This window comes from Coenobita brevimanus, chromosome 17 (assembly GCF_032717465.1).
Source record: "Coenobita brevimanus isolate Jiangsu-jjx chromosome 17, ASM3271746v2, whole genome shotgun sequence".
In the NCBI taxonomy this organism is placed as follows: domain Eukaryota; kingdom Metazoa; phylum Arthropoda; class Malacostraca; order Decapoda; family Coenobitidae; genus Coenobita; species Coenobita brevimanus.
The window spans coordinates 24,117,036-24,130,776 of NC_136970.1; positions in this window are offsets into that span (position 1 = coordinate 24,117,036).

The window sequence follows — 13,741 nt, forward strand, 5'->3', positions numbered from 1 at the left end:
TGATTCTGATCGTGTAAATGCGTATGAAATTGTATGAAATATACGTAAAACATGCTGTAAATGCGTATGGAATTATATGAAATATACGTAAAACATGCTACGAGTTTCCGTGAATGAGTGTGGTGTGTGCCAAAAATAGCATTGCCTCATACTTTCAGGGATAAAATGACGGTATAATGCAATCACGAGCGGAATATTTGCCGAGGTTGTGGTTGATGCATTGTTTTAGTAATGTATTTGTGTCTGATATCATGTGAAATGCACGTGAAATGTGCCGTATGTGCTCGTGAATGCATAAAAGTTAGGGTGTGTAATGGAGGTTAGCAATAGTTTAGCGTCACGTGTGAAGGGGAAGGTATGGACGGCTATGAACACGTGATGTAATTGCGCAGGTACTGTACGTTGATGTGACCTGTAGTAATAACTTATGCTTACTATATAATGTACGTGAAGTGTGCGGCGAGTGTTAGTGTACGTGCGTATCCTTGATTACCGATAGTTCAGAGACATGTGAGCTAGGCAAGGTATCGACGCCTCCGAACACGTGAGGTAATTGCACAGGTACTGTACGTTGATGTGACCTGTAGTAATAACTTATGCTTATTATATAATGTACATGAAGTGTGCAGCGAGCGTTAGTGTACATGCGTATCCTTGATTAGCGATAGTTCAGAGGAAGGTGAGCTGGGCAAGGTATCGACGACTACGAACGCCGGAGGTAATTACACAGGTAATGTACGTTGATGTGACCTTTAGTAATAACATGCTTATTATATAATGTACTTGAACTGTGCCGCGAGTGTTATAGTACTCTCGCAGCAAGAATTCTGTTCAGGGTGTGAGAGAATGTGGAAATTCCCCAAGTGTGACATTGTAATTTTGACCACCAATTTTAGGATTATCACTTTGTCTCCCTGTGAAATGCACGTGAAATGTGCCATATGTGCTCGTGAATGCATAAAAGTTAGGGTGTGTAACGGAAGTTTAGCAATAGTTTAGCGTCAGGTGTGGAGGGGAAGGTATGGACGCCTCCGAACACGTGAGGTAATTGCACAGGTACTGTACGTTGATGTGACCTTTAGTAATAACCTATGTTTATTATATAATGTATGTGAAGTGTGCAGCGAGTGTTAGTGTACGTGCATGTCACGAATCAAATTCGCGACATTTCCCTTTTGTGAAAAACACGAACTATTTGTGGAAAACTCACTGTGTATAGCTCAGTTAACGTTTCTCTCTCCACTTCGGTGGTATACTTTTCAAAACATTCGTCACTGTTTCAAAAGTGACCGATTTAACCCGTCACGTCCCGAGGTTTTCCGCACCTCCGACATCCCCCAGTCCCGAGGTATTTTCAATTTTTTTTTTTTTGGCTAAAACCTTCGCTTTTGGTGAGAAACATTGAAAATTCATAGAGAAATCGCTCACCTGAGGTTTAAAGTGCCCAATCCAGGTAGGAGTTCCTCTTTACCTGAGTGGGTTTTCTAACATGCTGGCACCAAAGAAAACGAGTTCTGTGGGAGGGTAACTATTTTATCCACTCATAAACGGTATTTATTTATTTACTTGGTACGAATGTATATGTAGTATGACAGTATATTGGTTTTCAAGCAGTAATAAAGGCATTATAAACATTGTTTCACTCACTAACTAATCACCATACCTGACCTATTTTTGCCACATTACCTGATCATTATTTCTGGCTGTTTTTTCTTCTAATGCTATGTAAACATTGTCCTCCACATTGTCATCGATTGGGGAATCACTCTGGCCCTGAATAACTTTACTAGCCAGGTCACTGGTAACAGGTCCTTTGCCAAGACAATGGCGTGAGGGGGCGAGGGGGGAGGTTATGCAGCGTAAGGCATTGTCCCTGCTTGGTATCTTGTACAGGAATAGAGGAAGGTGTCCCGTGTATACATACGAAAAATCACGTGCGAAAATTGAAAATTGTGCAAATTAGGGACCTTGCAATTGCACGACGTACTGGTACGTCGCCGGGACTGGCAAATGCAAATCGTTGCAACATACCCATACGTCGACGGGATGGGGCGGGTTAATGCACGTCACTAAGTGCTCTACTGAGCGATACTATTGTTTCTTTATTGTTCGCCCCTGCTTGCCTCGACCGTTAGAAAAATGCGGCCTAGTGCTCCGCTTTTGTTTCCCACGACTTATTCAGTCAAGTGTTTGCTGTGACGGAGAGAGGTCCTGTGCTCCAGAAGTGAGAGGTCAACCCAAGCTCCACTAGAATCACAGTTATCCAGTGCTCCCACCTTGGTGATACACAGCATTCATCGACTAGTATTTCCTTTTTGTATTTTCCTAGTCTTAAGAGTTTAATTAAGGTGTTTTTCCTAGGCATAAGGATTTAGCTCTTGTGTGAGTGAGTGAGTACGATCTCTTTATTTGAATTCATTTGAAGTGTAACGTTAAATTTATTTTTGTAATCAATTAATTTAACAGTTCTTTTCCTTGAGCTTAATGTAATGTAAACTCTTGTTTCATTTCTCCACAATTAAGCTTATTTTCCATATAGCTCCTAGCTTGCATAAACGTTTTGCTATTCATAACTGGTACTTAGGCCAGTCTTGTATTAAACTTAAAATCCGTTATGCCTCCTAGGAGCTAAGCACCAGCAAGAGCCTGATATTATTATTAGTATTAGTTGTTTATTGTCAGGGGTGAAGTAACTTTCTCCAGAGGCTAACATTACTAAAAAACAGCAATTGAGTGATTAGTCTCTGCTGTGTACTGTTGAGAAAGTTTATAAATTCTCGTTCTTAGAGAATCGTGCGAAGCAGGCCAGCGTAAAGTAATCGTTGCTTGATTTAGCAAGACAATCATTGTCCCTGCTCTTCAATATTTTTGAACATTATTATCAATTAAATAATATTTAGCATTTATTATAAAAACCCCGTGATATTAAAAAAAAAAAAAAAAGTGACAATTGGCGACCTCGCCAGGATATTAACTCCTAGCTCTAAAGCTATTCACGAGATAGTGCTCACTTGTTCATATTTAGGTATTTATAATTAAAGTTTATAGGCACAAGTTTACTGGTGGTTACCGTTAATTTAGCAAGTGAATTTTTGCTTTTTTAATCCATAGAGTACTTAACTCTATATAGTACTTTATTTTGGTAACATCAGACGATTTTATTCGCTCCTGGGTAGCCGCCGTACCCATTGTGTTAATTATTGAGTCTTCCCAGTCATTTGTATTTTTGCTTTATTTTTGCCAGTTAACTAGATAAGACTGGTCACCACTAGCTTGTGTCTGTACTCTTTACTTGTGTTTATTAGTATTCGTTTGCGAAGCAGTCAGTACTCAGTTTCGTTTGCTTAAGCTAGCATCATGGCAGCCAGTGCTTATGTACAGGAAGCCAAAGATATGGGTCTCACAGACCCAGAGAAAATACAGAGTTATGTTCTCTCACGGTTTAATTACGAGCAAGAATGTGAGAAAGATGCTTGTGAAGAGTATAAGATTCAGTGCGAATACGAGCGAGAACAGCGTGAGGAACACGAAGAGGAGCGCGAATACGAGCATGAACAACATGAACGTGAGCGAGAACAGCGCGAATACGAGCGAACAACATGAACGTGAGCGAGAACAGCGTGAACACGAGCTAGTACAAGAGCGAGAACAGCGCGAATACGAGCGTGAACAACGCGAGAGAGAACGAGAACACGAACGTGCCGAGCAAGAAGCACACGAAAAACATGAACTTGAAGTGCTGAAGCTCAAGCAAGATTCCTTGGCTTCAGACACATCTGGTGCAGTTAATCCAAGCTCCACTAGCGCTCTTCCTACACATGTCCTGGCGACCCCACACATCAAGCTTCCTTCATACAAGGAAAGTGAGCGAATCGAGCCGTACATAGCTCGTTTTGAGGACATGGCAGACATGTATCAACTGGATGAGGCAGCTAAGCGGATCCAATTTCTTAGTTTATTTGAGGGCCCTGCCCTCGATATTCTCCACAGAATTCGTGGAGACAGTCTCACATATGAGATGATGAAAGCTGCACTCATCAAGGCGTATGGTCTCACAGTAGACGATGCCAAAGTTCAGTTCATGTGAGCTCGTCTCCAAGACAAGGAGACAGCTGTTCAGTTTCTTGATCGTCTCACTGCTTATTTAAATGAGTGGATGGAGAAAGATGAAACTCCTTCCACGCGTGAGGGGATAATTGACCTTAAGCTGTGTACACAGCTAGAGAGGTCGTGGCCTGCTGAGCTCATAGCACAGCTTAAGATCTGCCAGGTGAAAGATGCCAGCCAAATGGCAGAAAAGGCTGACGCATTCTTTACTGCATACGGGTATCAAACTCGTAAGCAAAACACCTGGAGCAGAAAAGATACTGCCAACTCTGGGAAGCCGTCTCAGACTAAACCCCAGCAACAAGGCCATTCTCAGAATAATGGCCAAGGTCCAAAACCGCAGTGGAAGGACCAGGGGCAAAACACTTGGAAACCTGAGTGGAAGAGGTACAATAAGTACCCTAACCAGCAGCAGTATCAGCCACACAACCGACCGTCGGGACAAACTTTTTCACCACCAGCTCAAAAGAGGCAGGAAGGGAACGCAGCCTTCATTCCTCAGCAGCAGCACGGTGGTCACGTCCCAACCAGTATGGGTACTCCCCCACGGTTCACTAGTACCACAGTGACAGTGAACCCCCCTCCACAGATGGCCAATGTTCCATCTTCCCAATATAATTGTCAAGGCACAATGTTTACCGCATCAATTCAGCAGCCTCATGAGTGGCTAGCTGCTTCCTCCACAGGCCCTCCTACAGGTGACAGTACCTTCCTTGTTCAGCCAGGGTTTGTGGGAGACATTCCTGTGAAGGTCCTGAGAGATAATGGTTCCTCAGGTTGCTCTGTCAAACAGAGTCTAGTTCGGCCTGAGCAGTGTACAGGTCGACAGATCCATGCAAACCTTATTGATGGATCAGTGAGATTGTTCCCTGAGGCATGTATCCAGGTGGCATCTCCATTTTATACTGGTACGACACTTGCAGTTGTCATGCCAGAACCTTTATTTGACCTAAAAGTAGGAAACATTCACGGAGTCAAGGATAGTTGCTCCAATGATGACGCTACTCAGATTTCGGCTGCTGCGGTAACAGGAGCCATGGCTGAGGCTCCAGACTGTGCCACCCCAGTGATCATTGAATCGCCACAAAATCTGATGTGTAGCCAACTTGTTGTACAAGAACAACATTCTGACCCGACACTTGCTGCCGTGTGGAACAAACAAAAGGGTCGAGTGATAAAGTATTCACGGGGAGGTCGAGCCAAGTTCCTTCGTAAACAAGGACGGCTCTACCGTCAGTCACGAACACCCAAGGGCGAGGTTTGACTGCAGTTTGTCGTTCCCGCCAAGTACCACCAAGCAGTGTTACAATGGGGTCATTGTTCAGCCTCAGGAGGTAACCTGGGCAAAAGGAAGACTCAGGGCCATATCCGAGCTGACTTTTTCTGGCCAGGGATGGGACGAGACATAGATAGTTTTGTCCACTCCTGCAGTGTGTGTCAAAATAACACCACTAATCAGGGATATGTCCTTCCTGTGCCATTTGTAACCACACCTGTAATCTCTGAGTCAGTTGAGAGACAGGGTAGTGGTGAAGTGGGTGCAGACTTGACGTCTCGTCCATTGGCCCCACAGGACACAGTATGTCCAGGGCCTGTACATACATATTATGTACCATACCGTAGGTTAAGAGGGAAGTTCGAGAGAGAACTCCGCAGAGGCGACTCGAGGCTATGGAAGACCCGAGTTTGCACAAGGATTCTCAGCTCCCCGATACTAATATAAGTACTGTAGGTTAAGGGGGAAGTTCGAGAGAGAACTCCGCAGAGGCGACTCGAGGCTATGGAAGACCCGAATTTGCACAAGGATTCTCAGCTTCCCGGTACTAATATAAGTACGGTAGGTTAAGGGGGAAGTTCCAGAGAGAACTCCGCAGAGGTGACTCGAGGCTATGGAAGACCTGAGTTTGCACAAGGATTCTCAACTTGCCGACACTAATCGTGTGCTATAATTAATGGCGACCTCGAATGTACGAAGCTTAGGCTGTCACTTGTATTTTTCAGCTAGAGCGTACTTTTCGTAGCATGTACTGATTGCTAGGCAGAGAGAGTAATTGTAAAGTAATAAGAATTTTGTCTCATTGACACTTTTGATGCTCCACCTTAATTGGTTTTGCAGGTACAGCTATGGGTGTAGCAGTTTTGCTGTGCGGGCCAGCTGATCGTCTGCCGCACACTGCCGCCTCTTCTCCTCTGCCTTCGTCGTCGCCATATTATTATTTACTGTGTCATTTTACACGTAGGTACAGTTACACTACAACTGTCACACCTACACCGTGTATTACATACACCATGCTGCACAATAATTAGTTGTCAGTGTAAATGTAGCGAATTTTCGCTCAGTTTGACCTGATTACAGGATTTTCACCGTCGTCACGGAGTTTTTCCCTCAAGCTTGCTTCTATTAATGTAAATACGAGGTTTTTTCGCTCACTGGTGACTGCGACTTTCTCCTGTAGCAGGATAGCACACACACCACAGTGTGAATCTTGTGTGAATGACTTAGGATGTGTACATATAATATATATCCACAAATTTTTTCCCATAAGGAAAAAATTTAATTTTGTAGGGGCGTAATGTCACGAATCAAATTCGCGACATTTCCCTTTTGTGAAAAACACGAACTATTTGTGGAAAACTCACTGTGTATCGCTCAGTTAACCGTTTCTCTCTCCACTTCGGTGGTATACTTTTCAAAACATTCGTCACTGTTTCAAAAGTGACCGATTTAATGCACGTCACTAAGTGCTCTACTGAGCGATACTATTGTTTCTTTATTGTTCGCCCCTGCTTGCCTCGACTGTTAGAAAAATGCGGCCTAGTGCTCCGCTTTTGTTTCCCACGACTTATTCAGTCAAGTGTTTGCTGTGACGGAGAGAGGTCCTGTGCTCCAGAAGTGAGAGGTCAACCCAAGCTCCACTAGAATCACAGTTATCCAGTGCTCCCACCTTGGTGATACACAGCATTCATCGACTAGTATTTACTTTTTGTATTTTCCTAGTCTTAAGAGTTTAATTAAGGTGTTTTTCCTAGGCCTAAGGATTTAGCTCTTGTGTGAGTGAGTGAGTACGATCTCTTTATTTGAATTCATTTGAAGTGTAATGTTAAATTTATTTTTGTAATCAATTAATTTAACAGTTCTTTTCCTTGAGCTTAATGTAATGTAAACTCTTGTTTCATTTCTCCACAATTAAGCTTATTTTCCATATAGCTCCTAGCTTGCATAAACGTTTTGCCATTCATAACTGGTACTTAGGCCAGTCTTGTATTAAACTTAAAATCCGTTGTGCCTCCTAGGAGTTAAGCACCAGCAAGAGCCTGATATTATTATTAGTATTAGTTATTTATTGTCAGGGGTGAAGTAACTTTCTCCAGAGGCTAACAGTACTAAAAAACAGCAATTGAGTGATTAGTCTCTGCTGTGTACTGTTGAGAAAGTTTATAAATTCTCGTTCTTAGAGAATCGTGCGAAGCAGGCCAGCGTAAAGTAATCGTTGCTTGATTTAGCAAGACAATCATTGTCCCTGCTCTTCAATATTATTGAACATTATTATCAATTAAATAATATTTAGCATTTATTATAAAAACCCCGTGATATTTAAAAAAAAAAAACCGTGACAGTGCATATCCTTGATTAGCGATAGTTCAGAGACAGGTGAGCTGGGCATGGTATTGACGACTCCGAACACCGGAGGTAATTGCACAGGTAATGTACGTTGATGTGACCTTTAGTAATAACTTATGCTTATTATATAATGTACGTGAACTGTGCCGCGAGTGTTAGTGTACGTGCGTATCCTTGATTAGCGATAGTTCAGAGACAGGTGAGCTGGCAAGGTATCGACGCCTCCGAACGCCGGAGGTAATTGCACAGGTAATGTACGTTGATGTGACCTTTAGTAATAACATGCTTATGTACGTGAACTGTGCCGCGAGTGCTATAGTACTCTCGCAGCAAGAATTCTGTTCAGGGTGTGAAAGAATGTGGAAATTCCCCAAGTGCGACATTCTAAATTTGACTACCAATTTTAGGATTATCACTTTGTCTCCCTGTTCACCACCATCCCACCTGCTTCTCTCTCTCTCTCTCTCTCTCTCTCTCTTTGTATATATATATATATATATATATATATATATATATATATATATATGTGTGTGTGTGTGTGTGTGTTTTGTGGAATATATCGTAGTTGGTGGGAACCTTAGCAGAAGGAGGGCCGAAAACCTAGAAAAAAGAAAAAATTATAGTAAAGAAGAATAATATATATATATATATATATATATATATATATATATATATATATATATATAATTTTCTTGGAGTATATCGTAGTTGGGGGTAACCTTAGGAGAAGGAGGGCCGAAAACCTAGAAAGAAAAAAATTATAAAGAAAAAAATTTATATATAAGCCTATATATATATATATATATATATATATATATATATATATATATATATATATATAGATACATATTATTTTCTTGGAGTATATTGTAGTTGGGGGTAACCTTAGGAGAAGGAGGGCCGAGAACATTAAAAATATATATATATATATATATATATATATATATATATATATATATATATATATATATGTATATTTGTGTATGGCACACACCCACGGACGACAATGAACAGTTATGAGACCATGAAAAGACACTGAACAGGTATCGTTCATGTGAAATGTTTGTTTATGGTGCAGCGATTGGTCCTTTGGAAACACATAACATCACCTGTGTAGTGATACTCTCAATGGAAGGTGTTGCGTGAGGGTGGATAATATCTCTTGTTTTACAGCACAGAACCTAAAAAGACATTTACCCAATTGTTAAATCACTGCCAAGGATCAACATCACAGCATGGAGAGGAAGGGATTACCATCGGAAGAGTGGCAGAAGGTTCTGTTCGAGGAGGAGACGACAAGCGAGGAGGATGAGGAGATTAGCGGTGCTTCAAGTGAGGAGGAATGGGTTGAGATAGAGGAGCACACCCCTCAGGCGTCTGGACCACCACGCCTGCCAACACGGGAGCGGACACCAACACCACCGGTGTCCGGAGTTTCAACCCAGCCGTTGTTCCCACTTCAAGAACAGGCATCGTCTCCTCTTGGACCTCTCGGACCAAGAGCGATCACTGTCTCTCCTCCTCTTGCCTCCAGTTACCCCTTGGCCGGCCCAACGTCCCCGGCCAGGCCGAGTTATGCGACACTGGCACCTGCACGCAGTGCAGTTTCTGCACTGGAACGGGTGCAGGATGCGACTGTGTCGTCCTCCCCTGGCCGGGCCACAAGAGGAGACACCATCACCGCCCCCGACGAGGAGACAGTCTCATCGTCCTCATCATCATCACCACCTTCACCTCCACGAGGACGCCGCGGTCCTAGGCGTGGCCATGGAGGCCGGCCAAGGGGTCGACGAGGAGGCACAAGGGTGTCGGAACCCCAATCCACTGCGACCAGTGTGAGAGGTGTTGACGCACATGACGAGGGGTGGAGCAGTGGCCCATTCATGCCAGCAAATGGGCCCTTCACCGGATCCCCGGGGATGAGGGTGGATGCACCAAGAACTCCTCTGCAGTTTTTCCAGCTTTTCTTCACCAGTGAGTTGTTGACGTACTTCACCCACGAGACCAACAACTACGCAGCATTCGTAGGGACTGGTTTGGACTCATGGTTGATCTGCAGTGAAGAGATGATGGCCAAGTTCCTGGGGATATATTTCTTCATGGGGGTTATGTCACTGCCGACCATCAGGCATTACTGGCATCGTTCCCGCCTCCACAACTACCCCCTTTTTTCGCAAGTTATGAGTGGAAGGCGTTTCAGGGCCATCTTGAAACACTTCCATGCATTTAACTTGCTTGCGATCCCCAGGGACAATCAAGACCTGCTCATCAGGGTTCACACGGTACTGCAATACCTCCTTCAGTGGTTCCAGAACACCCACCAACCCGAGGAACACCTCAGCCTGGATGAGGGCTCATTGGCTTGGAAGGGGAGGCTCAGCTTCCGCATCTACAACCCAATGAAGCCTGCCAAGTATTCCATCAAGTTTTACATCCTGCCTGAGGCTTCTTCGGTTTACATTTGGACCTTTGAGGTGTATACGGGGCAGAAGAGGAGCTTGGAGCAGACCGTTTGGAGCCTCGTAGAGCCGCTGAGGGATCAGGGATACAAAGTTTACATGGACAATTATTACAACTCTGTATCCCTGTGCGAACTCCTCTTCAGTGCAGGAACCTACGTGTGGGGGACCCTACGCCTGGCTAGAGGAGCACCTAGGCAGCTGCAGGACATCACAAGGACCAAGACTCTACCGGAGCCGGGCATAACAGCAATGCACAAAGATCATGTGATGGTGTTGCTGTGGAAGGACAAGCGCATCGTCAACATGATCTCCACCTTCCACAGCGCAGACACCATCCCAAAGTGGGTTCGAGGGAAGACCAGGGCATGTGACGGGACGACTACCTACGTCCAGAAGATCGTGGACAAGTCCGTCATGGTGGATGACTACAATCGCCATATGGGCGGGGTAGATCACTTCGACCAAATGGTCCAATATTACCCCATGCAGCGCCGGACCATCAAGTGGACCAAGAAGGTGACCTTCTACCTCATCCAGACGGCGATGTTTAACGCCTTTGCCCTCTACAAGAAATGCTCACGGAGGCCAGTCACTCTGCTGCAGTTCGTCGAGGAGATCGTCGACAAGCTCCTCTGCTTCGACGAAGCAGAGTGGCCTCCGTCAGGGCACGTCATCCACCATGCCCCTGATCTTCCAGCCTGACAGCCAGCAAGACTCCCAGCACCTGCTGCAGCACCAGCACAGCTGCCAACACCACTGGCTCCTGCACCACCAAGAGGGGACCTTCCCAGACCACCACCTGCAGGAGGAGTCCCAGCACAGGAGCCACCACCACCATCACTTCAGCAACCAGCACAGGTGGAGAGGGAACCATCACCACTTCCTGGTCCGTTGGGAGAACCTGCTGTCGCTGACATGCCCGGGCCTGAGCTGCACCTCCAGGACGACAGGACCAGGGACACCCAGGACTCCAGCTCAGCAAGCGACGTCGCTTCGTTGACCACAGACTGCGGCTGGACAACACACTGGGGCACCAATGGGAGAGGATCCCTAACAAGAGGAGGCTGCAGTGCACCCTGTGTTCCCCAGGCAAGATGAGGAGGGACACAAGTCACATGTGTCTTGTTTGTGATGTGCCACTTTGTGTAGGGGATTGCTTTGAACGGTTCCATACCGAGCAAAGTATTCCCTAGTGGAGTGTACACACACACAAACACACACACACACACACACACACACACACACACACACACACACACACACACACACACACACACACACACACACACACACACACACACACACACACACACACACACACATACACACACACACACACACACACACACACACACACACACACACACACACACACACACACACACACTAACACACACACACACACACACACACACACACACACACACACTCACACACACACACTAACACACACACTCACACACACACTAACACACACACTCACACACACTAACATACTTACACACTCACACACACTCACACACCCACACATACACTCACACACCCACACATACACTCACACACACACTAACACACACACTACATAACTCCTCATCTTCAAATCCCTGGTCTAAGTGGATCAACACCCCTGGAGGAAGTGAGTTCTGCAAATTTTGTTGATATATATGATAATCTATTACCATTATCTCTCCAATTTTCAGATAAATAACCATTTTCTCCTACAGATTACACATATGAAACAAAGTAAATCTCAACAGCAGTAACAATAGAAGAGTTATGTTTAGGTGTAGTAGGTTATAACAATAGGAAAACATCCATGGAAGATGTAATAGTCTGTACAGATAGGGGGGGGGGGAATTGGTAGCATAGTCTTCAGGCAAGTGTGCAAGGAAATTACAGTGTGTAAAAGTTGGTAGCGATCGGAAGAGTAACCTCACTTTGTCGGCCAATTACTCGAAAACTATTAGACTTATCGATTTCCTGTTACAACCATCATCAATACCACTGAAGTCTACGTATGATCAATACCCGAATGTAAGCTTTTGGTAGCGTTTTGGGGGGTAAAAGGCGAGGGAAATGTTTTTATTCATTCGCGGTTATCAGTGACAAGCGCTCAGAGTAATAACCTCACTTTGTCGGCCAATTACTCAAAAACTATTAGGCTTATCGATTTTCTGTAACATATACCACTAAATTCTACGTATGATCAATACCAAAATGTAAGCATTATGTTATGTTTTGTGCGAGAAAAGGCAGTGGAAATGAGTGTCTCTTCGCGGCTGTTACCACTGAAAAACGCTCGTAGCAATACTCTCAGTTTGTCAGCCAATTACTCGAAAACTATTGGACGTATCGATTTCACGTTTGAACCATGATGAAGAGCAGTAAATTCTACGTAGGTACAATACATAACTATGTAACATTTGTGATAAGAATTCGTTGTTACGTAGACGGGAACATTGCATACGCTGTGCGTGCATCACGAAAGTCAATCACGGACGGAGTGCCTAGAACTTTCTTTCGATTTACTCGAGAACTATGAGGCGTATGGGGTTCTTCTTTGAGATGGGGAAAGCTGGTGAATTTGGGCATATTACTATGTAATAAAAACATAAGGTGCCTGGGAAAATTTAGCTACAAGAGGTCTGTGAATTTTTTCTGAAAATGGCTTTCAGTTTTTGGCCATTTTCTCGAAAAGTATACATCTTATCACAACCGGATTTGTTTCGTTAGAAAGCTGATGAAATTCTCTATAAAAACTTGTTAGATCATTTTCCTGTATGATGGAAAACATTCAAACGGCGATGTTGGGAAGTGAAAACAGTTCACTCTACCATGCTTCCAGGGCTAATAACTTTTTTTTTGTGGTGTTTTCCTGTGTTTTGGTCCTGTTTATCAGATAGAACAAACATCGATGCCTACCTTGAGAAACGTTTGATGGGAATTAATGGATTTTTGGGTGGCGAAAATAAGGCAAGAATGTGTTTCATTCGCTCAAATTTGCCGCACGCGGGCTGGCCGGGCGGCTTCGTCAGATAAAATCATGACCCAGAAAACTTACTGAAACTTATCATGCGCGAGAGGGTTTAATGTATACAAGTCGCTATCCCTGTCGGGGCACCGCTATGTTAGAAATTTCTGGTATTTACTAATAAACAACTCTTAGGTCGTTACTCGTCTATAAAGTTGTTCTTTAGTAAATTAAACAAGTCTCATAGAGTTAGGTGATACGTAACTTAACCTTAACTCACCTACAATAACTATTTCTCTTCTATCTCGTAGCTAATCCCCCCTTGAATTGGCCAATTCGTAAAGGTTACTTAGCTAGTGAAGAGGAAGTGATCGTTAACAGATGACGATGAGGCTGCTTAGTGTAATTGCTTGAGCAAGCAAGCGTCCTTATGGTGCGTATATACAACCGTCTTAGCTTGAGAGTGACTAGGAACATAGTGTTAACTCCACAAGCTCTGGGAGCAGAGTGTTGACTCCACAAGATTTTTTTTTTTTTTTTTTTTTTTTTTTTAGCCTATCGACCATTGAGGCCGGACCC